The sequence below is a fragment of the Artibeus jamaicensis genome, unplaced genomic scaffold (genome assembly GCF_021234435.1).
Source record: "Artibeus jamaicensis isolate MK-2021 breed Jamaican fruit bat unplaced genomic scaffold, CSHL_Jam_final scaffold_1964, whole genome shotgun sequence".
In the NCBI taxonomy this organism is placed as follows: Eukaryota; Metazoa; Chordata; class Mammalia; order Chiroptera; family Phyllostomidae; genus Artibeus; species Artibeus jamaicensis.
This window is the reverse complement of record NW_026522030.1, coordinates 40930012-40956734: the sequence shown is the minus strand read 5'-3', so window position 1 is coordinate 40956734 and position 26723 is coordinate 40930012.

The following is a 26723-nucleotide window of genomic DNA, read 5'->3' as shown; positions in this document are numbered from 1 at the left end:
GTGCATAATGCCATGAAAAATACGATTTCCAGCCAACACTTCTCTGCAGCCCAGGAAGACAGAGCAAACCAACAGCTGTTAGAGACTGGATTGCACCCCTGCTTTGGGATCTTGTTAGGCGATGGGTGGTGTGGTCTTTCCGGGACTTCTACTTGGTATTGTAGGATCCCCAGTCAGGCAGCTCTCTGTCAGAGTGGTACCTGTGTCCTTTCTGTGATCCCTGAGTTGGGAGGACTGATAAGATTATCTCACTGTTAAAACATTCTGACACCAAAAGCAAAAATGGGAGTGGTGGACTATGCCCCTGGGAAGGGAAGAGGCCCACGCTGTCCCCTCCGATGTCACTAACTCCCCACAAACCCAGTGAATCCCTCCCCTGTTGTCTTGTTACTCTGCATACCCCTCTCAGTGGCACACATCACATGGTATTGGCAGTGCGTCTCTCCTCTGTGACCTGGGAGAACTTGAGGAACCTTGTCCTGTTTATCTTGGTATCCTCAGAGCTAATGCAGCTCCAGGCACAGTACAGGCTCAGTCAGTATCTGTTAAAGAAATAATCTGTCAAACCCATCACCTGAAAGTACTGCCTCCACTCAGCGTAACCTTCTGTTTAGACATTTCTCCCGCTAGTTATCAATAGCTTGATATGAAGAGTATGACTAGAGCTAGATGTGGACCAGGAGAACCGAGTAGCCAGTATATCTTCCCTATGATACACATATCTTTTTTCTAATTGAGTTTATTGGGGGTGACATTAGTTCACAAAACCATACAGCTTTCAAGTGTACAACTCAACAAAATACCATCTGCACACTGCATTGTGCACCCACCACCCCAAGCAAAGTCTCTTTCCATTGCCATTTATCTCCCCTTTGCCTACCTCTACCTACCCCCCACCATTTTCCTCTGGCTATCACCACACTGCTGGCTGTGTCTATGTTTTTTATATACACATAAGGCATATGCACATGGGGTTTTTCTTAATCCCTTTATTTTATCTATCCTCCACAACGCCCTTTCCTCTGACAGCTATCAGTCTATTCCACGTATCAGTGCCTCTGTTTCTATTTTGTTCATCAGTTTGTTTTGCTCATTAGCCAATGGATCTGAATAGACACTTCTTCAAGGTGGACATACAAATGGCTACTAGATATGTGCAAAATGCTCAAGGTCACTAATCATCAGAGAGATGCAAATTAAAACCACAATGAGATATCCCCTTACACCTGTCAGAATGGCTGACATCATTAAAGCAATAAACAGCAAATATGGGTGAGGCTGTGGAGAAAAGGGACCCCTTTAGCACTATCAGCAAGAATGAAGTTTGGTGCAGCCACAGTGGAAGGCAGCATGGAGTAACCTGAAACAATTAAAACTGGATTGCCGCGTGACCCAGCAATTCCACTTGTGGGTACACATATCTTCTGAAGAGATTTTATTTTGAACACTATAGGCCCAGCAGAACGAGTATGTCTTGTCAGAAGTCCTCCTGTACACATGACCCATTTTACAGAAAGATGCAGCCTACCAGGTTCTGGAAGGCACTTGAATCTGCCATCCTGTTTAGTTCAACTACCTTTAGAATTTTTGTTTTCTTATGATATCGAGAGGAAATCATTACAGCCCAAGGACATTTGTCTGGATAATGCTATTCTAGAATGCCTTCTAAAATAATTCCCAATGGTCCCAACCTCTTGTTGCCTACTTCCTGTGTAATCTGTGCCCCTCATGTGGTGGCTGGATCTAGACAGTTGTTCTAACAAATAGAATACAGGAAAGAAGTGATAGGAAATCACTTCCCAGCATAGGTATACGAGATTGACTTCTGTCTTGCTGGCACTCTCTCACTCATTCTCTAGCCCTCTTGGCTTATTCCCATATCAGAGAGACCCACATAGCAAGGAACTGAGGGTGGCATCTGGCCAACAGCTCCAAGAAATTGAGGTCCTCAGCCCAGCAACTTATGAGGAACTGAATCCTGCCAATAACCACTGAATGGTTTTGGAAGTAGATACAGCCCCTGCTCAAGCCTTGAGATAAGTAACCCAGCCCAAACTTTGTCAACAACCTTCTACCAGCTCCTGGGCTAACCCCTTGATTACAGCTGTGGAGAAATTGAAAGGCAGAAGACCCCACTAAGCTACACCCAGATTCCTGGCCTATGGAAACTAAGAGATGATAAAACTTGTCTTAGCCACCATGTTTGTAGTAATTTGTCATACAGCTCAAAGTGTTCTGATACCAATTTCAATGTGGGGGTTCCCCACATAAACAAATAACCGTATGACGGGATTTCCTCACACAACACCAAGTAATTCTCCAGGACACAGACCAGGTACCCTACAACTCAACTCAGCTCAGTTCTGACACTGCCTATGCACGTTGTTACCTGTACATCTGACCAACAGGCTATAAAGTACATGGCCTCCTATTTGGGTTCAATTCCTTTGCTAGAGCAGCTCACAGAACCCAGAGAACATGCTATTTGCTACGTTTGCTGGTTTATTATAACAGAATGTAACTCAGGAACAGCCAGATGGAAGAGATGCACAGGGCCAGGTATTTGGGAGGGGTGCGGAGCTCCCACGTCCTCTTTGAGGAGATGTGCAGCTTGCAAACCAGCAAGCTCTCCAAACCCCACGCCCTTGTGTTTTTGTGGAGGTTTCATTATATACTCATGATTGATTAAGTCACTGGACCCTGGCAGTTGATTCAACCTCCAGCCCCTTTTTTCATCCCTGGAGGTCAAGGTTGGGACTGAATGTTCCAACCCTCTAATCACACGATCCTGTCTCCTGGAAGCAGACCCATCCTTAGGTGCGATCCAGAAGTCACCCCATTAATGTAACAAAAACACCTTTATGGCTTAGGAATTACTTAGGAACTTTCAAGGATTTTAGGAGCTCTTTGTCAGAAATGGGGACAAAGGCCACATATGTATATTTCTTATTATAAATTGGCAGCTATAGATAATGAATACAATGGCAGAGGAGGAAGCAGAACCTGCACCTCCTGCCTTCCATTCATCACACAGTGCACCGCAGTTCTTTCAGCACTGAGTCCCTTCAATCAGACGGCTGACATGCACACTATCACACTCAGAGCAGAGAGGGTCGTCCTCCCTTTTTGGCCCAAACAGAAAAACTTCACAAGCCTTCACATTGGTGCTATTGATCAAAACTTAAACAGAGCAAGGCAGCATATAGAATGAACACAAGTCACTAGAGTATTATGCTTGCAATCATTTCTGTGTTTAAGGAGGGAAGTTTGGTTCTTTAAAGTTACTTTAAGAGGAAATTTGTTCACAGTGGAGACAAAAAACATCCCCCTCTCCCTGACCAAATTGACCCCAAGAGAACAGGAGACTTTCCCAGCCCAGGAGGAAGTGATGGCTGGGAAAGCGCCATGTCGAGCTGCTTAGCAGACCACCTGAAATTGCTGGGTCACCATGTTCGTCGCACGTAAACTGGAAGGGCAGGACTGTGGTCCCCACATCAGGAGCTTCCTCTGGTCTCTTGCCTTTATCATCCATCATGACTCCCCTTCTTGGCCTTGGATTGGGGCCAACCCTTCTCTCTGCCATCTTCTGAGACTCTGAATAATTCCCTCCCTTCATTTATATTGCTTCTATGAAGTGTAACTTTATCATGTTCCTCCAGAGCCTTCTCTTTTTCTAGGTTATATAAATTTAGCTCTTCACCCCGCTTTTCACAACTTGCCCTCCAATCCTCTTGTTGGTTTATTAATTTTCCTTCTTTTCTTACTCATGTGCACAGGTACACACTGTTTTTCAGGGGGGAGTGGACTGAGGAAAATATGAAAAGGCCAAAATTACGCCGAGGAGGAGGGAAAAATAAGAAATGTCTTTACTATGTTAGCAAATGCATGGAAACTTATTTGGGGAAGCCCCACAGAAAGAAAGTCATTTAGAAAAGGTTATGGTTTTTGGAAATTATATTTAGTTTCTTTCTCAAGATAGAGCGTTCTAATTAAAATCAGCCTATAAAGATGTTTCCAACACGTGCCGGAGGGCCAGGACCAAGAGATTTCTCTTTCTCCTGACTGCCTTCTCTCCCTGCCCCCCCACCCCTTCTCTAATCATCTCCCCCCACCCAAAAAAAAATCTCACTCACTGTGCCCCAGCTGATCTGGACCTACTCCTGAGAGCTCGGGACTAGAGAGAAGCACAGCAGCCACCTTCCCTCCCGGCAAAGGCAAGGAACTGGGCTCCGACTACAATCCCTGCCTCAGGGCAGCTTTTCTCAGACCCTTACAGTTGGCAGGATTGTTTTGGGGACAGGTGTCCTCCCTACCCTCCTTGTGAGCCCCCCAGCCCACAAGCAGCTGGATCGGAGGCGGACATGACATTGTTTTATCTCACCTAAGGCCAAATCAGTGGGCCTATGCCTTAGTTTCCTTTTCTAGAAACCCTCTTGAAACCCAAGTTCTCTTTCTTATATAATTTTAAAAAACTGATTCATTTTTTATGATTGAAAAGCTTTGTTTCATTTCTCTCCCCTTCCCCCTCACTCAATCTTTCTGTTTTGGGGAAATGAAAGTAGTTCTGGTACCAGGGAATCAACTGTGGCCATTTCGGGCCCTGGGGGCCCAGGAGAGTGGCCAGACTGTGTCCCCACCTCCACCCCCCCCACCCCACCCCCGCACAGACACACTGCGCTGCATCCTTCCAAGTCGGATTTGACAGGATGAAGTCTGGGGCACAATCATAGGATTTTAAAAAAGGTTCATGGTTACACATTTACTTCACAATCCAACAACTTCCAGAGCTTTTACTTTGTGCCGGCAGCAAAGTGGAGTCGCCTGCTTGTAGCAGTGGACACCCTGAAATACAAGAGGTTCTGAGAGTTCCCTTTTCTCTGTTGTTAGCGGCAGAACCAGGGCTGGAACTCAGGGTGGGTTCTGCCGCCCCAGAACTATGGACCTGCTGAAGCTGCCCTATAGGAGGTGAAACGATAGAACCTTCCACCATTATTTCATTATGTATCTTTCAGTTCTTACACTATTGTTTGTGTTTGTGACTTTTATACTTAGAGAAAGTTCTACTTATCTTTGTGGGAACCAAAATGTTATTCTGAGAAATACCAAATTGTGTTATTCTAGACTGGTAATGACTTAGCCCAGTGAATAGTTCTTCTGGGTTTACCTAATTTGATTTTTAGCAGCTTATCGTGTTTTGCTGCTGCTCTCAGCTGAGCTGTCTGTTACGTAGGGGGGCAGGTGGCGGTCAGAGAGGTCAGAGTTAGCACGCGGCGTGTATAGCTCATGCTTAGCCAGGGGGAAAGAGGGGCACATAGAGGTTGTTGTGAACTAAACTGTAACCCCCGAAAATTCATATATTGAAGTCCTAACACCCAGTAATTTCCAATGTTACTATATTTTGAAGTAGGGCCTTATTGAAGAGGTAATTAAGTTAAAATGAGGATTTTAGGTGGGCCCTAATCTAATCTACCTGGTATACTCATAAAAAAAGGAGATTAGGACACACAAATGAAAATATCAGGAATGTGCTTGCAGAGAAAAAAAGGCCATGTGAGGACGTATCAGGAGGGCAGCCATCTATAAGTCAAGGAAAGAGGTCTTGGGAGAAACCGAACCTGCCTACCACTTGATCTTGAACTTCCAGCTTCCAGAGCTGTGAAAAAATAAATTTCTGTGGCTTAAGCCACCTGTGGGTGATATTTTGTTATGGCATCCCTAGCAGACTTATACAGAGATCAAGGTGAGGAAAGACACGAGAAGCCAGGAATAACAGCTGAGTGAGATGAAAGAGGAACAAGCAAATCTGGGGATCAAGCAGCTGCAACCCAGGACATAGTCCTGAGGCAAGGCAGGTGGAAAATTTTTCTGACTACGTTTTATTCAGCCCTTGAGCTTATAGAGCTGGCTCTTCCTCAAGACTCAAAAGGCACAAAGATCAGTCAGACCTACCAAGTCTAATGTATGCTTTGCCCATCTTGTAGGCAACAAAATAGATGCTATCTTTGTGAAGAAAAGAGGACTTAGATAATCATAAAAGGGAGTTCTTAGGGAAGCAGAGAGAAGGCCGGTGAACAATACAGGTGCTCCCCAGAGTTAGGATGAGCCTTCAAGGAACAGAGGGTGAATGTATTGGTGCCACAAATTACACCTATTACATCTGTGGTAGGCAGAGCGATGCACCCCTCCAAAGATGCCCCGGTCCCAGTCCCCACAATCTGTGACTCAGTGACCTTACATGGCAAATGGCACTTTACAGATGTGACTGAGGGCATGGATCTTGAGATGGGGAAGTTATTCTAGACTACTCAGGTAGACTCAGTGGAATCATAAGGGTTCTTATAAGAGGATGGCAGCACAGTCACCAAAGGAAAAAGTGAATGACAATGGAACCAAGGTTGGAATGGTGACCTTTGAAGGTAGAGACAGGGGTCATGAGCCAGTGAAAGCAGTCAGCTCCTAGAAGGTGAAAAAAGCAAGGATCTAGCTTTTCGTTTACAGCCTCTGGAAGGAGCCAGCTGTGTCTACACCTTACTGTACTGCAGGCCTGTAAGATAAATTTGTGTTGTTTTACGCCCCTAAGTTTGAGGTTATTTGTTGTAGCAATAGCACATCTCTCCCTCTCCACTTACCTCATCCTTTTCCCTTGCCCACTCCTCCCTCCTTCTCAGTCCTTCCCACTGGCTTTCTGTCACTAGTGAATCAGCAGAGGCTGCCCTGAGCAGAGTCCTTTTAGCCTGTGAATTCTCACCCTGGTCACAGCTATGAAGGCCTCCCCTGGCCCAAGGGCTCAAGGGTCAAGCAGCAGCTACACTTTCTGCTCCATGTGTCCTGTCAGCCTGGACAGCTTCAAAGCACACAGCAAATATTGGTCTTGGGCCTGATAACTTCAAATACATTGCCATCTCAGGTGTTTGAAGAAGAGCCTGGCAGCTTGCTATGGGCTTTAGGTGCTATGAGCTCTATCCCTTACAACTGTATGCAATAGGTACTACTGTTAGTTATTTTCATTTCCCAGATGAGAAAATAGATACATGGAAAGACAAAATAACTCATCCAAGGTTGCAGACACCAAGTCCCATGGAATTCCAAAGACTCACAATGACAAATGTTTATGGTGTAAAAATTTTTTAAAATATATAATATATATTCTGTTTATACTCTCTACTGAATGAAGTATGGCAGGAATCTTACAAGGACCACAATAACTTCATATAATTTGCTTTATATATGGTTCTGAACTGGGCACCAATTTGGTTTAAGTGAGCTTTGAAGCCAGAATCCTCATTCAATCCTAGCTATAGCTTTGAGATCTTGAACAATAAAGCAGAATGGCCATTAAAATAAAATTATATGCAACCGCAACTCAGCACTCCCATTCCCAGAAATACCGTCTTTAGAAATAAAAGGACTGATCACCTAAAATACAAATGCAAGGTTGATTACTGAAGATTCATTTAAAGTAAGAGGGGAAAGGGAACTCATAGGAGAATGAATGAATAAATGGGCTGCATCCAAATCATGGACCATTATGCAGCCAGTAAAACAATGAGCCCGAGCTATATGAGGTAATTTGGGAAGAATTCTACAAAGTATTGTGCAGTAAGAACTACAAGATTCAGATTAGTTCACTTAACATAACTCCATTTTTATAAGTCAAAAACAAAATCCCCTTTGAGATTACATAAAGGAACAATATTAAATGCCACCAGAAAAAATTCAATATCCATTCTTAGTCTTTAAAAATTGCATTTGCAACAAAATAGTGTTAGATAAATAAGTCTTCAACAAGATGAAATACTTCTATCATAACCCCAAAGCTAGCATTATGCTTAATGGAAGAAATAGAACTTGATGTAGTACTAGAAGTAATAGCTAACACAACTGGGTACCAAGAGAAAGGGATAATAATTCTAAAAACTGGAAAGAAGAATGAAAAATTATTTGCAGATGCTATGACCATATATTTAGAAAGAGGAAATAAGCTGAAAAACAACCACAATAAATAAGAGGAATTAGGGAGATGCTACGGTATAAAAATAGAAACATAGGCCCAGCCCATGTAATGATGTAAGAGAAGACTACATGAAATATAGCTACCCAGACAGAATTAATAAAAATGTGGAGGGCCCATAGGAAAAAAATGTTACAATACTCTTGAAGATTTAAAGAGAATTTAAAAAATTGAAACATACCATGACAGAGATATCACTATTCCATAACTTAAAATATAGGCTTAATACATCAATAAAAATACTATAGCAGTTATTTAAAACATGCACATGCACACACACACACACACAACTAGATGTGACTCTAAAGCTCACATGGAAACATAAGTTGGGATAACTTAGCAAACTGAAAAAGAAGAACAATAGTTGAGGGTAGGGTGCATCAGGACTCAGATGTTAAAGCATATTGTAAACCTTCAATTATTAGGACAGTATGGTAATAATATATGGATAGATAGGCTGATAGAAGGGTAGCAAGTCCAAAAAATACATATCTCTAGAAAGTTGAATTCAGTATTTGATAAAGAAGTCATCTCAAATCAGTCATGAAATGATTCGACAAATGGTACTGGGATAACTGGAGAACTTTCTAGAAATTGTAAAATTAAAGGCATACTTTAACTGAAGCCACAGTGGGATTATTTCCAAACGAATCAAAGATTTAAATGCAAACACTGAAACCATACATTTTTAGACAAAAACATGGAAGACTTATTTTGTAATCTTGGAGTGGTCATGATCTCTGTAATTAAAATTAAAATTTAAAAGTGATAAGACACTGGCAAACTTACCTAAATAAAATGAAGTTTTTACATGGGAAAAATACCATATTTAAATCCAGAAGAGAGAAACTAGGAAATGCTATTTGCCACTCATATCATATAAGGCTAACTCCATAATATATAAAAGAGTATCCAATAGAAAAATGGACAAAAGGTATGAGTAGATAATGCAGTCAAATGAAAATACAGATGTCTTTCAAACATAAAAAGATGCTCAACTTTTTAAAAAATAATTTTATTTAGTTATTTTTCAAGTACGGTTTTCCCTCTATTTCTCCCATCCCAGCCCCGCCCCCTGCCATGTGCTCCCTACCTCCCTCCCATTTCCACCCCCCTTAGTTCTTGTCCCTGTGTCCTTCATATTTGTTCCTCCAAATCCCTCCTCTTTTTCCCCCTTAAATTTCCTTCCCTCTCCCCTCTGGTCACTGTCCCCTTGTTCTCTATTTCAGTGTCTTTGTTTTTATTCTGCTTGCTTGTTTGTTTTGTTGTTTAGCTTCCTGTTAAAGGTGAGATCATATGGTATTTGTCTTTCAACACCTGGCCTATTTCACTCAGCATAATGCTTTCCAGTTCCATCCATGTTGTTGCAAAGGGTAGTAGCTCCTTCTTTCTCTCTGCTGCATAGAATTGCATTGTGTATATGTACCATAATTTTTTGATCCATTCATTTACTGTCGGGCACCTAGGTTGCTTCCAACTCTTGGCTATTGTAAATTGTGCTGCTATGGACATTGTGGTGCATAGGTTCTTTGAAATTGATGTTTTAGGATTCTTAGGATATAATCCTAGCAGTGGAATTGTTGGGTCAAAAGGCAGGTCGATTTTGATTTTTCTGAGAAAATTCCATACTGTTTTCCATAATGGCTGTACGAGTCTGCAATCCCACCAACAGTGAACCAAGCTTTCTTTAATGTAAGAGAAACAATTCAAACTAACATCCATTTTCATCTGTTGGACTGGCCAAATTTCAAAAGTTTGATAAAACCTATTGGCAAGGCTACAGAGGACATAGGCAACTTAAACTCTTCTAATAAGAGGACAAATTGAACCCTGGCCAATGTGGCTCAGTTGGTTGGAGTGTCATCTGATAAAGGGCACATGCTTACTTAGGTTGCAGGTTCCATTCCTGGTCGGGTCACACATGAGGCAACCGATCGATGTTTCTCTCCCTCCTATCCCCTTTCTAAAATCAACAGGCATGTCCTCAGGTGAGTGTTAAAAAAAATTGGCACAACCCCATGGGGTACAATCGGGCAGCACCTGCCTGATTTTACCTTTGATTCAGCAATACGTCCTACGGGTACACTAGCTCTCAGAGGCTCAGTAAGAGCAGACAGTTGAGAGCCTTCATGCCCATCAATCAAAAGTTGGTTAAATAAATTATAGAACTTACTATATAAATTAATACAATGCAATACAATGCAGCAATTTAAAGAGAGTTAAAGTCTTTACTCTTTGATTTACAAAGGTCTCTAAGATACAGGTAGGTGAAGGAACAGGTGTGAGATCGTGTGCATATGCTGCCAGAAGTATAAAAAGGGAGATGCCTATCCACACCTGCAAAAACCCTCAAAAGAGTCATAATAGATTTATAACAGTGTTTCCTTTCTTAAGAATACTTATTTACTTATTTTCAGAGAAAGGGGAAGGAAGGGAGAAAAAGAGGGAGAGAAAGAAATGTGAGAGAGGAACATTAATCGGATGCCTCTGGCACTTGTCCCAACCAGAGACCAGGCCTGCAACCCAGGCATGTGTCCTGACCAGGAATCAAACCAGGGACCTTTTGCTTTGCTGGATGATGCTCAACCAACTGAACTTTTGTTTTTTTTTGACATGAATGCATTATCTATTCAAAAATTAAATAAATATTTGAGTTTTTCTGCGTTTATTTTATTCTCACCAGCATACCTTAAGTAATAAAACTTATTTTTAGGGATGGGGGAAAAGGGAACTTCAAAATGCAAACTTTGAAATTAGATTAAATGCTATCGAGTTCTTCTTCCTCCTCCAAGTAGATCTATGACTCTGGGCAAGGCATTTAGCCCTTGAACCTTTACCTCCAAATGCAGACAGTTGCCCCTCGTGGGTTGTTGTGAGGATTCACTGAGACACTGACTGTATGGGGTTGGGCCCAAAGTAAGCCCTCAATAAATATCACTTTTTATTCCTTCACAGGCTTGTTATGAAGAGGGGCCCGTGGAATAATGTGCCCAATGCTACTGGTGCAGAGCAGGTGCTCAGTGAACATTCATGCCATCCTCCTCCTCCTCCTCCTCCTCCTCCTCCTCCAATCCCCCGTGGCCCACCTACTGATAGGTCTCAGTGCTGCAAATGGTCTCCTCCTTCTCCACAAAGTTCCAGAATCATCTTCATTGACAGTGTGCCATTGCAACAGAAAGAAAGCCTAAAGGCTGGAAATGGTGATGAATTTTACTCATTGCTCTAGGAGCCGTCCTCCTTGCTTGCACAGAACTTCCCTAATAATTGTAAACTGCCAGACTTGGGCTTGAGCTGCTGGGCTAGAAAAAAGTGGAATTATAAACACAGCTGAGGAATCTTGGGATCAAAGCTTGATGCAAATTAGCAATCATGCTAAGAAATTTTAAATCTCCAAGTGACCAAAATTAAGAAGACATGAAAAATTAATTAACCCATGCTTTTCAGCCTCTCCTTTTTTCTTCTTGATTTTAATATTAGTATTTGAGTTGAGTAGATCCTCTCCACTCAGTCTAAGCAGTCATAACTCCGAGAGTGAGATTGGTCATTAATTAGTTTAAACAATATTCGTTAAGTACCTGCTAAGAGGCAAAGCATGGTGCCAGTTTCTTGCATGGTCTGAAGAAAATGAGTAAAAGATATGGTGTTGCTTTAAAAGCTGAATAACACAGAGTAAAGCTAGTACTTTAGGATAGGAAAACAAAATGTCATTCATTCCAGCCCTATTAATTTAAAGTTTTTTTCTTCCTAGAGAGAGTATACAAAATAGAGACAGAATGCTAACCTACTTCAGAAAGTGTGCCTCAGAATGTTTGAGACACTAGTCATATGTAAGAAACGCATGGTGATTTTTAATCACTCTTATCCATTCAGTAAGGGGAGCTCTGCTAAGAGTGTTTGCCAGGCAATACTTTAAAGGCAGGGTTCAATTAACATTTGAAGATATAAATCTCTTTCAAATAATATAATCTCTAATGCAAGTCTCATGTGGAGCCTGGAGTGAGGAACAGTTGCACGCTTTATTATATTTACTTCCAGAACCCTTCAGTGTGAGCATCACTATTCCTATGTTATAGATAAGGCAGAGAGGGGACGAGTCAGTCTCCTTAAACATTAGACAGCCACATCCCTGACCTGCCTGCTACAGGCACAGGTCCTCTGTCCTCTTCACCTCGGTGCCTCTTCCCCTTTGCACTTCACTGTAGTCATTAATGAGACAGAAGGCCAAGGCTGGGTATGACCATGACCATGGCACAGAGCATCGTCAACCGACCACAGAGGAACCCGACTCCCTGCCGTGGCCTGCTTTGTGCAAGATACTTTAAAACAGGCTGTGATTTTAGGTTTCAAACATTTAGAAGGAGGTGTTGGTGGTTGAGGGGAGTGAATTTACGTTGGGGCCTTCTACAAAGATCACTCAGCTATGGGATGTTTTTAGAGTTGGGGACTGCCCTCATTTATAGCATTGCATTACATTGCCTCCCACAGGTTCAGGGAACTGCATCCTCCACACCCCTTCCAGGCCCCACCCATGGAGCGTGCATCCCATGCTACTCTTCTGAAACCTCCTCTCTGCAGTGGGGCATTTCTTCTAACAAGATTGTGTCAATAAGAATCCCTTACAGACTTCTGTTTCTGATCTTGACTGTCTTGATTTTTCATCAAGACAATTGTTTTAGAAATCCCATGTCCAGGCTGAGCTCCTCAGAGGAGTATTTTTTGCCTTTCAGTCCATGGCCCTACCACAGCCTTCACGCACAGTCTTCCAGGACCTGTATGGCCTCTCCTCCAAACTGCGAAGGGGTCTGTGACTGATCTGGCCTGAAAAGTAGGGAGAAGGCTGGGGGTGAGGGCCTGACACTTGAAGGAGAATCTTCTGGACCTGGCCAAGATAGACTAAGCGCTACCTTTCTCACTAATTAGAACTGAAACTCTGGACAAAAGGAGAATAGTGACTACTTAAGACCTCTAAAAAGGAAGTAGCAGCAGGTGGGTGGATTGGGAAAAGAAGTGAAAACTTGAAAAAGATGACTAATGTGCAGACAGTGAGTTTCCTGGTTGTTTTCCTCCTTTATCTCTTGGCTTTGACCCGAGGGCAAGCCAAATAGGGAAACTGTACAGCAGGAATAGGCAACAAAAACTGAAAAAAAAAAAAAAAAGGAACCAAGTTTGTTTCTGGCCAGGTTTAGGACTGACATAGGGGCCCCTTAAAAACCGCAGAGTGTGGGGAGGGTCCTTGTTGTTTTCCCCACCAGCCTGCCCCAAAGCCCGTCACATAGTTGCCACCATTGCATGAACATCAAAAATCTCTGAGATGCACCTATCCTTCTGGATAGATGAACTAGGAAATTGGGTCCCTGTAGAGGATGGAGGAAATTCCCGTTGTTTTTCTTTTCCCTCTTCATGTCTCCCTGGGAGCAAAAGTGATGATGGCCGCTGCTTCGAAAGGAGCCCCATCTTTCCAGCCAGAGGAATAGGAAAGGAGGCCTTGGGGAACCCAAAAGAGTGGAAGAAATGGGGAGAAAAGGACCCTGTCAATTCTAAATATGAATCAATGCAAGACTCTTGTTTACACCAGGCTGTCACTTTGCAGAACATACTCAAAGCGGCATAAGCTTTGAGAACTGAGCTTCCATACAGGCCGCTGCCCGTGCCCCAGATGCCTTAGTGTGTATCCCAGGAGCGGCCAAGGCCCTGAATACGGAACTGACATTAGAACCACTGGCCCCAGGAGGCAAGTCAGATTGATTACCTGCTAAAAGAAAAAAGAAAAATCTATTTTCTCCAGAATAAGACTTGGAGCTCCACAACATAATACATGAAATTTCCAGGGTGCAATCCAAAGTTATTTGACATATCAAATAAAATACAGATATCAACTCCAATGTGACCCAGAAGTAGTAATTAGCAGAAAAACTTTAAAGAAGTGATTATAACCATTCCTTGTGAGGTAAGTCATACTTTAGAGCAGGAAGAAATGGCAGGAAATTTAATTCCTTGCTCCCTCTTATCTCTTGTGTCCCACTGGTGAAAGGTTTTTTTTCACCTAGCCCCCTTGGCAGTCCCTTGGCAAACAAGAGACCATGTCCTACATCTGGGGTTAGAAAACATTTATTTATAAAGTGCTTAATAGCAAATATAGAGTTTGTAGGCCATATAGGCTCCTTCACAACTCCTCAACTCCACCGATAGAGTGACAAAGCAACCACACACAATATATAAAGAAACACAGCTGAATGTTTTTTTTTTTACACTTTAACTACAAAAAAAATTAAAGAAAGGCCGCAGGCTAGATTTGGGTGACAGGTTATAGCTGGTTGACTTATGCCCTATAACATAACTCTTCACCCAAATCCAGAACTGGAAGGGGAACCCAGAGATTCCAGGATGATGAGGTACATGACAAACCCAGGGGACCTGTGATGATGGTCCAGTTTTGCTTCTCTCTGCCACACATTTTGTGTGCCTCAGTCTGAGGCAATGCTGTGCAGGATACAATGCCAACAGATGGGACATTCTGTAAGCCTCAGAAGGTAAAAGTACTGGTGATAAGCAGGGCAATTCTACATCTGGCATAGATGTTAGTACAAGTAAGGCTAAGTCATTGCCTTTACGAGTGGAAGAGTTCCAAAAGCATCAACCTGTGTTAATCACTTCTGGTGCTAAGTTGCCTTCAGCAGTAAAAGTAACTACCCAATATTTGAGGAGGGAGAGCTCATGCTGGCTCCATATAAAATTCCTGTTCTTGCTATGATGGCCACTCTGCTCAGTGGCCCATTGCCAAAGCTGAGGGGGGCAATAGAGGCTGATTGGCATCTCCAGGATGAATCATTCTTGTCCAGGTAAGTTGATAGACTAATCTGCAGTTGATTTTGGGGGGGTACACTAGTAGGAAACCCAAAGATCCACACTACGTGTACTCATTCTCACAGGGCCATCCACATAGGTCATTCCCAGACCCCTGGTCACTGATACCCAATCTTGTTCTTTTTGTGTCCCTGACCAACCATCCATTCACAGTGCTCATGAGTCAGTGTACAGCCAACCCTCAAGCCACCTCTTCTCCACATGAATATGAGTGTACTTCCCACAGCTCTGCCCATTGGGAAGACCCCTTCACCATCTCCCTTCGGGGTCAAACCTGGCACCATTTTCAGCTAGTGTCAACACACTGCTTGGACCCAGCAGTGAACCAAGCCAGAGTCCTTTTCTCTGTTAGTGGAAAACTATCATTGGCTGAAGGTATGAGTGAGGGAGGGGCATCTGTGCAACATCAGTAGGAAACAGAGTTCTGGGGCCTCTAATTTTGTGATTTACTTGTTGCTGGCTTATTTTCTATTTTGTTTTGTTTCTGTTGTTTTTGGTTTTTTTTGAGATATTTGAACCTAGTCCCCAAAGAGCAACTTCTATTATATGAGGATTTGCTATTGTCTCTGCTCTGCTATTTATTTCAGAGGCTGTTGATACCCATGTCATGAAGGGCATCTCAGTTTATAGAGTCACTTGCTATTCCATGGCTATGTGCTCAGTCTCCACTAGGAACCATTTAAACCCTAGGAGCTATGTTTCAAACATTGCAGTTCTCTGCTGCAGAAGTGATGGTCTTGCTCCAGACCCCTATGGACCTGCTCTCAGCTCTCCTACTGTGGCTTTCCAGAGACTCCATACTTCATCTTCATCTAACAGCCACTGAAACTGAAGCTTGTAGTGCCCAGACCTGCTGCAGAATGATCCTTCGCTCTAGGCCCCACTTGAAGTATCTGAGTCAACTGCAAAAATTTGGTTGCAAAAATATTCCCAAGCACAGTATCTGCTAGCTCCAAAATCCAAAAAGATACTCAGGCATCTTGCCTCTGTTTTTAAATAAATTTTATTTTTATGTATTTATTTTTTAGAGAGAAGAGAAGGCATAGAGAAAAAGAGGGAGAGAAACATTGGCCAGTTTCCTCTCATTCATGCCCGAATCCTCAACCTAGGGGCCAAACCCTCAACCTTGGCATGTGCCCTGAGAATCGAACCAGTGACCTTTTGCTTTGTGGGATGATGCCCAGCCAAAGGAGCCACACTGCTCAGGGCATCTTGCCTCTTTCTTAATGGTAGAAAGTGAGAGATGCAACAATTTCTTTTTTACATTAGAATAAGTGTCCTAGCATATCCTTAACCACTAGAATCCAAAAACTTCGCAAATGAGGCAAATCTAAATATTGGTGTTTTTTTTTTTTCTCCCAACCTATGGCATGAGTATCTCTTACTAGGGAAGCTAGGGAACATTCCATCTCTAGCTCACCCAGTCCACTTAACAGGTCATCAATACAATGGATTAGTGTGTGCTCTTGGGATGCCAGGAGGGTCAAGGTCTCTGAAATGTATGTTATAACCTTCAAGCAAGAGAGCAGACATAGTGCTCTCCTCTTTGTGTAATGATATTCTGCTTTTGGTTCTTTCTATTGATGTGCATCAAGAAGAATATATTCACTAAATGTGTAGTAAACGACAGACCAAAGGCTATGCTGAAACACTCCTATAAATACAATATACTATAACTGGTCTAACAGTTGTAATTGATTAGACTACTGGGTTAAATTCATGGCATTTTACCTAAGTATTCTGATCTGTTCCTCAATTTTATGCCAAGGAAGTTCAAGCACCTTCAACTCATTTTTATATAAGCTACCATCATGTTCCATTTTCTAGGACCATTTCTACAGAACAAATTCCAGCTATCTTTGATAGGGTACTGAACCTCAAATTCTTCTCTACCCAACAAACATTCCATGCCTTCCCTCTCTCTCCAGTCCAGCATGCTCAGAATCCATTCCCATACAAATTCTTCTGAATGCTGTTGATATATATCAACCAGGTCAAACAATTCTCTTGTCTTACAGATTATTTTTATAACTATTTTTGAGTATTCCCTATGGGCTGTGCTGACTCATGACTGTTTACTGGTCTGAAAAGAATGAGAGGTATAGGGGCAGATACTGACAAGAATCGGCATCATCTGTCAAGGCACTAGCTCCAGGTGAAGTCATTACATGACATTCAGGCAAGGTGAGCTGTTCTCTGGCAAATGGGGAAGGATAAAGGAATCTGGGGGGTTTAAATTCCAGGTTCACTCATACACATGTCTCCACTCCATGTCTCAGTATCACTCTCTATCAGGGCCCTGATTTTCACACAGGAGTCCTGTCCACATTGCACCTACAAAAGTCTGCTTTGCAGAGATCATGCTTTATAATTAAATCCTAATCCAAACTTTCAGCATTTCCTGCCCTGAACTTTAGATGTGCAATTACCTGCCCTAGAATTATCATTTTCTGTTCTGTAAGGAGTCCAGTAAAACCAGAAAGAGCTATGTTACACCAAAATATATGTAATTATCACTGTCTTCATACTGATGAAATACCAGTTACTTGATCTTTCAAAACCTTGATCTCCACATGCACCTCATTCAATCAACCACAGGTGAGAACTATAGTACTTGTGATGCCTTTGCATATTAACAATTCACTAACTCCCAAGCAAAACAGTCCCTACTATTCTCTGAGCAATGGGCACTCGAACTCCAGATCTTATTCTGAGAACCTACTCTCTACCAGGGATCCAACCTTTTGGCCTCTCTGGGCCAAACTGAAAGAAGAGTTTTCTTGGGCCACACACTAAATACACTGCAACGTGTAATCACAAGAAAATCTCATAGCATCTTAAGTAAATTTACAATTTTGTGTTGGGCCACATTCATGGCCATCCAGGAACACATGTGGCCCATGGGCTGCAGGTTGGACACTTTGCTGAAAACTCTTTTAGCCCAAGTTCCTTAAAGAGGGAGTCTGAGCCAACGATAATGTCCCAATACATGTTTTAGAGCCCAGGGCAGTAAGAATAATGGGGAACAGAGCTCACAGTTTCTGTAGCAGTGAGAAGGGAAAATGGTAAATCACATACCTGTATTTAAAGCTTCTACCTAGAAGTGACATACGTCACTTTCACTCACATTTCATTGCCTTAAAAACAACATATGTAAATTCGAGAGGAAAGGAGCATGCTATTGTCAGCCAAAGGAGAGAAAGAAGCAGAAATCATCAATATCATCAATGACTCACCTTTTTAAAATGTTTTCATTTGCCTAATTCCTACTCAAATGTCTATATTCAGGTCAGGTGTTCTCCACCTACAGACGCGCCCCCCCCCCCCCCAACTCCATTTCTCCCACCTCCAGGCCAGGTAAGGAGACCTCGCCTGCACTTCAGACAGTGTATTTATCCAGACAGTTCACTGGGCTTTTTCTGTACAATGGGTCCAGTAGCACTTAGTTGTCCTACTTCATTCGAAACAATTTTGTTAGATTGTACTGTGACAACTCTCTATGACAGTATAATGCCTGTCATATCAGTGTGCATTTAAAAAAACGTGTCAAAATGGGTGAATTTTTGTGCAGCCATTTTAATATTAAAATGGAAGAAAATACACAACATATTCAGTGCATTATGCTTTATTTTTTCAAGAAAGGTAGAAATACAACTGAAATGCAAAAAAAATTGTGCAGTCTATGGAGAAGGTGCTGTGACTGACACTGATTGAATGTGTCTAAGTGGTTTATGAAGTTTGTTGGTACTAGACATTTTTGCCAAATGATTCTTTGCTGTGGGGCTGACTTATGCATTGGCAGATGTTTAGCAGCACCCCTGGCCTCTACCCACTAGAAGCCAATAACAGGAGATAGCTGACATACTCAAAATATCCAAATCAGTAAGTTATCGGTGAAAATGAAAAACGTGTTATACTCTCTTTAAAAACTAAACAGACGTTTTGGCCAACCCAGTACCTCCACCACTGAACCAACAAGACTGCGTGCTTGTCTCCCAGGCAGTACTTTGTGCGCCGAAGGACAGTAACCATTTCTCATTCACCAGCCTGTGCTCAGCACCCAGCACTGTGCCTACTGCATAACGAACACTTGGTGCATGTTTGTCGAACTGAACAAAACTGACACAACAGCACTGAAAATAAAACTTCCTTCTTATAAGACTCCATGATCTAAGCAAAGCATCTCACAGTGTTAAATCTTTTTTATTAATGCCAGCCTCTCCTCTCCTGCTTTTATCAGTTTAAAGTGACACATTCAGGTGATAAAAGGAACTCCCCTTGGGCAGAATCTAAATATAAACACTTTAGAAAACTTCCGCCTTCATCCATTTTGTTAGTCAAGTGAATTTTGCGTAAGTCGTCAAGTTTGGGGTTCTATTTCCTAAACAGAATTCATCCAGCAAGGAGTGGGGCCTGGACTGAGAAAGCAGCTCATTTCCCCAGCTCTTTGAAGAGACATAAATCAGGTCATAAGCAAAAGTCATTTGGAAATCTGATTTCTCTGTGGGCTCCTCTTTTCTGCTCTGCTAAGTGGGTAAATCCCACGAGCACCAGTCCTGCCTTTTCTGTGCCATTATGAAAAAGAGATTGTACTTACAAATTCCCTCCAGCCTAGGCTCCCTGGGTAGTGGTCAGGTCCCCTGGGTGGTGGAGGAGAGCCAGGCACAGCTCTGTGGAGATATCTGGCGAGCAGCGACCCGAGACGGCATCCGGTGCATTCCCACGCAGGCTCTCCTCAAGGAGACCAAGGAGCAGTTCCTAGGCCCTTAATGCAAGGACTGGTTTATGGCCCAGCAGCATTGGCACCACCTGTAACCTCACTGGAAATTCAGAATCCCAACGCCCACCTCACACCTGTTGAATCAGAACCTGCGTTTTCAGCAAGGTTCCCAGGTGACTTAAATTTTGAGAAGCACTGAGCTGGGCTCCAAACACTCTTTATGGAGGTATCAGGTTAAGTGCAAGGACTGCTGTGCCTATCACTGTCCCTGTCTGTCACTTTGGAAGAGGTATAGCACTGCCTTTATTCATCATTTCAGAAACAAGAAGGGATTGGAGCTGAAGGGAAATTAGTGTGTATCCCAGGATCTCAACCAAGTCCTTCTGTGGACAGATCTCCTTAGAAAAGAAGAGACGGACAGCCAATTTCCCGTGGGTGACACAAGAGATCCAGAGATGCTGCAAAACCATTGCCAAAGGCTCCAGGGGCCTCCAGACTCCAATATTACGAGCTACAGCTGGCATCTCATCCGCAGCCTTCACCTCAGGTGAGAGTGGTGACAGTAAAGAGACAGCAAGATTCGTGGTCTGGTTAGAATTTTCCACTTCACTATTCTCCCTCCCACAAATACAGGGACTCTTCTGTCCTTGTTTGTCTTCTTATCTGACTGTTGTTTTTGCTATGTGCTGTCTTATTTTCATGATCGCTCCCTTCCTCCTTGCTTCCCACCCACCTCACCACCCCTCACATCACTTCGCTTTCCTGGTAACTTGACTGTCCTTTGACAGGGTCCTGTCCAATCCATTATGGAGCCCTTCCTCAGTACGCTGTTCCAGTCTGTGTCATCCAACTACCCTGAGTTGAAGGCATTTCCCTAGTGACTTCTGCTGTCTTTTGATTATAATATTATATTGTTATACAATGACACTGAGCATTTAGTGTGTTCTTTTACAAAGTGACCGATACTGACACGCTGGATAAAGTTATTTAAAAGAAATTCAGCATGCTAGGCTAGGCGTGGGTAGAACACTTGCCTCCTTGATGGTCTCTGCTCTCACCTCTATTGTCCATCCTTCTAGTTCCAATGGCAACAGATCTTCAGCCCACAAATTATTCAGATCTCCTCCAGCTTAAAAAAAAAACGACTTTTCTCAGCACTGTTCTCCCTGAAAGTACCACCTCATCTCTTTTCTTCCTTTTGGTGCCCTTTGCCGCTATCTCTGTCCCCCTTTCTCTCCTTCTTTTGCAATGCCACCAAACTGAACTTCCTGAAACGTGAGCTGTTACTGCACATGCCCACTTGAAATTTAGTGATGTTTTCCTTCCAGATAGAAATCGAGGCAGACATTGTCCTTTGCAGCTGAGTCTCCGCCCCACTTACCAACTTTACTTCATTTCTCCCCTGCTCAGATCATACATCCAACCTCAAGGTCCTTCCTGATGGTTTTTACACACAATCATGGTTTTTTGCTTCCAAGCTGTGTCCGTTTCAATTCTTCTGTGTAGATGACTTTTCCCTCAGTACCTGGTGAGGTCCTGCTTGCCTTCTAAAACCAAGTACAGGTACCCTTCCATGATGGGACCTAAAGCCTTGTCTCACCCCTTTTTTTTTATTCTGAAGTGTCTTGGCCATGCCTCTTTCTCATTTATTGCCATGTGAATATTTACACGTCTAAAGTGGGAGCTTCTTGGATGCTTGGATTCATATTCTATCTGTCTTTATACTGCAGGTTCTAATATAATGCCTGACATGTACAGGTACACAAATGTTTATTAAATTACATTTTAAATGTAATTTTTTCCAGCTTATTTTATATTTTGGTTTTAAATTTATAAGATGTTGTCCTGGCTGTGCAGCTCAGTTGGGTAGAATATTATCCCAATATGCCAGGGTTGTGGGGTCAGTCCCTGATGGAGCACATGCAAGAATTTACAGTGAACGCATAAGTGAAACAAGGAATCACTGTTTCTTCCCCTCTCTCCTGCTTCCTCTCTCTAAAATATAATGATAAACTTAAATTCACCAGTTCAATCTGGAAAGAGTCATGTACAGAGGCACGACATCCAGCACGCACGCCGTGGCTTCCGGAAGGGGCGCGATTCTGGACGAGCATCAGCCTCCCAGGGCGAACACGTCACAGAGAATCGCCAGGGTTCTCAGCCCCGACCCTCCTCCCCCATCTGCTTTGGATTTGATCTGCTGAAAAAGCAATTCTCTAGCTTTTCAGCTGCCAGAGATTACCCTGGATGATTGACTGTTGGGACAGAGAAAGTACTGGACCCCCACCCCATCTCCACCTCTTGCAGGTGAGATATTTACTGGAACTGAGGCTAAGCTGGAGTGGGCAGCAGTCAGGACTCAGAGCTTAGGGGAAATTGAAAAACAAGATAGGAGCCTAGAGAACTGGGGATCATTTTCACTGAACACTTCACGTCTGCTTTACAGAGCACAGGAACAGAAGCAGGCTCCATTGGGAGCAGCGTACAGAACCTTGCTTCAGTCTCTTGGTGTCTATATTGCCCACTCAGCTGGCCTCCAAATGTCACATGTATGGTTCCTTAACTGTGTTGAGTCCAGGTGTCCAGAGCCACACTGGCAGCAGAACTGAGAACCCTCAGGGCTCCGATCTGGCTTAAACTCTGCTGGGGGTAAGTCAGCTTTTCAACTGGTTCAGGGGCTCTGAGTGGGCCACTGGGGGAATGGCTTCATGTGTTTTATTTGGGAAATGTCTTCACTACACTTTGCAGCTGCCCCCAAAACCAGTAGTGAGTGTGTGTGGGGGGAGCAGCAATGAGCATTTGGGCGTGTATCTGAATCCGGAATGGGTACTCGAGAGCTTTCAGATTTTCTGATGCTCCAGTCAATTCTGTCTTGGGCCAGACTTCATGAACAAGTTCTGCTCTTAGGAGAAACATCCTCTTCTGACACTTCATGCTGAGCTCACATCATCATGAGATGACTCTGAAATGGACAAGAAATTTTGCTAAAAAATATTTGGGTGCATTTGTGTGCAAACAAGTACATTGTTGACCTTTATGTCATCTATGTAAATAATTGCAGTGCTTGTTTTTTTAGTATTGAAGTACTAGTATTTTTCCTGGAGCAATACTTTTTTATATAAATAACTATTTTTTAATTCTGAAATCTGATTTTTTTACAACCACAGATATATCCAGAGAGTTATTCCCTGCATTAAAATTTCAAATCCAGCAAAACTGCACTCGTTCTGAAAATGTGCCCTTCTGCCTCCATAATCCTCAAGAGGAGAATGAAAATGACAATGGAGGAAGCCAAGCTTCTACTGCAAGGAGTATTTCTTTCTCTAGTTCAGAGACTTCCTGCAGGTGGAATATAAACATGACAGGATCAAAATTGATGCAGGCAACTCAGCTTCAATACTCTACCTACACATGACTCTAAGCATCGAAGGCAAGCTGGCAACGTCTCTGCAACAAAGCTAGAACTGGCTGGCGATTGCATTTGTGCAAAAGAAAAGCTTTTTGAAAACACTTCCTCAAAGTTTTTAAACAAGAGAGGAGATTACTTGAAAATGTTAAGTAAAAGGAAAATATTTAAAGTCAGATTATCACTAATTTCACCATTATCCCTCCTATAAAGTAGCAAAGAATTTACCAACAGCTGAAAACATTTGTACCAAAGTAGCAAGTAGAAAAGAAATTATATAAACTGAAATTATTAGCCATATTTAATTTTCAACTTTCCATGGTTAAGAAAGCTTTGCCTTTTATGTAGAATTTTAAGTGTTACTCTATTAAATACTTCCAATTAGCAATTTAAGATGACAGTATATGTTGAATATACATGCATACTTTTTAAAATTCACAGTTTCAGTTGCTTTAGAGTATATTTAAATTTCTTATTATTACATAAGTGTTTTTACTTTTTATTTCATGAATCCTGAATACATTAATAGACATAAAATGCCAGCATTGATACTAATATTTTAATGTTATACAAAATAAATACCAAGTTACTGATACCAGCATTTTGCTTTGGTATTGTAATCACCAAATAATAAAACAATAAAAGCCCATAGTGTCTCTCTCTCTCTCTCTCTCACACACACACACACACACACACACACGCACACACGATAGAGGGGCCTTTAGTACTTGGGTTTCTGTATCTTTATCCCTTATATTTCAGTGTCTCTCATTTAATTAAGTTGAATGTTGAACAAGTTTCTTCAAGTCAAATTAAGGCTATCACCCCAATCTGGGTAAAGCCATATTTTAGTTTCTCTTGCATCACAGTGAAATTGAAATTGCCAGGCAACAGGAGATAGAAGCTGGCCAGAAGAGTTTCACAGTTTGTTTTCTCTCTTAATAAATGCAGTGCAAGCAGTATTCAGACATGAAGAATTTCCTCCCCTCCTCTTTCTGAGTGGGATCCTACCATCACCAGTTCGATGCTCCTGACTGGGTCAACTCACTAGCGGGCTTATTGGATGCTGACCTCTGAGAGAGTTTACTTCCCGGCAGCCAATGCCACAGCATGACTCCAGCCCCCATTCCCAGAGGACTGTGTTCTGATCCCCTCTCTTACTTTCTGGAGGACCCTCAGGGGCCCATGAATATCTAACTAGACCTCTTTCAATGCCTTCAGATTAGGTTTCTTCAACAATAATAACATAACAGGCAAAAAAGGTATAATTGGTTCCTTAACAAAGAGAAACTTTTTGTAGGGCACTTGCAGGTATAACTTTTCTTCCCTGATCAGCCTGTTTTGGGGAGAGAAAGCATGCTCAAAAGTCCAAATTGGTAGGTAATTCCGGCAGGATTCAAACCCCACTGTACATGCCCTAGAGCTCAGCTTCTTCCCGCTCCAGCAAAGATTCTCAGTTTGTATCAGAATCCCCTGGAAGGCTGGGCCCGTCCTCTGAGGTCCCAGGTGACCCTGGAGCTGCTGGTCCTCGGACCACTCTTGAAGACCCTCTGCCCCACAGCAGTGGTCCCACAAGCTGCAGGGGAGTCTGTTATGAGCCCGACACAAACTCCCAGGTGATTCTGATGTAGGTAATTTACAAGTGACATTTGGAAGAAATTACACCTTGCTAGCAGTCGGTACAGGGAGTACATAGTAACTAATTCCGAACAGCATGGGCTAAATACAGTGCTAGATACACGTTTAAAAATAATTAGAAGTGAAAGGCAGGGAACAATTAATTTTGAATGGGCAGCAGTAGGAACCAAAGAAAATTTAGTGGGAAAGGGTCATCAGAGCGAGAGCTAGCTACATAATTTGCTGAGTTCAGTGCAAAATAAAAATCTGGGTTCTTTTGTCCAAAAAAGAGCAAAAGTGTGTCTTACATAGAAAAGCCCTTTCCTTTCTTTCTCAGTCTCTCAACTTGTCATGTTTTTTATTTGCTATTTAATAACATTCTAAATAAAGAAAAATAAACAATGTAAATTATGTGCTTGAATTTCACCCTTCATCTTTTTATTGTGCAATGCCAGGTTTAAATGCAGATTTAAAAGCACGTAATTAATACGTGGAATCACTGACGTTACACAATTCATATTCCGGAGTGCGTACATACATATGCATTTCATTCTTACCAGAACAGTTGAAACACTGCATAAACCTGACTGGCCCCTTTAAATTTCACTTCTTGACATGGGCACTTTCTACCAACACTCTCTATTTTCAACTTATTGATGAGTAAGGAAGGAAGGACTGAAGGGAAAGGAACCATGGATTGCCCTATGGTTCCTGCTTACATGGTTGGCTAATACAGCGAAGAACATGGGTAAGAAAGGATATGATAGGATTCCTTTGTCCTTATTTCTTAGAACATCACTGGCTTCTTTCTGTGTTGAAAGTAAGTTCTGGTTAGAGCCGGAAGTGTGGCTTCTCCAGTATCAGCGCCCCCAGTTAGTTGTAAAGGTGCCACACCTACCTTGTGCTCACTCACCTTGAACTCTCATGGGCCCACCAGAATTCTGTGTTCAGGGGACATCCTGAACACTGTGTGAACCAGGTATGCATGTTGTACATACGCATCTCTTCTGCTCATGTGCCTACGCCACTATTCCATAGGGCTTCACCTGCAAAGCACAAGTTCAAAGATAAAATTATTATTTCAAACCAGCAACAACAGAGCACAAAAACCAAGCAGGGGACTCTTCAGAGCGTGGGACCCAGAGCGACAGCACGGGTGACCGGAGCTGTCTCGGAGCTGGGTGTTTGAGTGATGACACATAAAGTGGGAGGTTCGGAAGGGGACTGTAGTCTGAGAGAAACAGGTGGTGCGAACAGAAGGAGGCACACACCCGGCACCATGAAAACAGAGAGGAAATCGTATTGCGTCTCAAGAGAGGCTTCCTTTCCACTGGACTTAGGTCACGGGTGGTGGACCAAGGATCTAGCTGACTGGAAATAGCTCGTTATTTTGAAAAAGGTGCCCCATGAGCAAGACAAGGCACTTGTTCACTTTTTCTTTTTCTATTTAAAAAGAAAAAGAAAACCTTACATTTATATCTAATAATAAAAATAAATGAAATTATTTTATTTTTGTTGTATTTCTCTCAAAAGCAAGAAACCTCATGAAAGCTATATATGTAATAAAAGTATCAGAAGGTAACTTACAGCTTTTGATTGCCTAGAAGACATTTTAGTTTCTTTAATGAAATTATAAAGAAATATTTCCACTTGTTAGTTTTTATGTGCCAGCATGTTTATTAAATCATATTGTTATTACTTTCTCTCCTCTCTGTTACTACTATGAAATACTGAGGCAGAATGCTCAGCACATTGGGAATTGTTTAGTAACATAGCTAATATTTTATGAAAGAGTAATATATCTTTGCTTTTCAAATTACTATCATGTGAGCTAACATTAGGCCTCATATATATCTGTGTTATGCAACCTAAGAGAAAATTCTTATCAAAGCACCATTATAAGACTTTATATAAAATACATTCACCTTTTGTCTAGAGATTAGACATTGTATGTTATAGATTAAAGTATTTTAGGGCTTTCAAGATGGGGATGGAGTAGGATGGAGCAGATACCAGTTCCTAGTACAAAAAGGAGAGAAACCTGTCCGATCGGAGGAGGAGAAACCAGCAAGCCAAGCATATATGAAAATAAGAGACCAGAAACC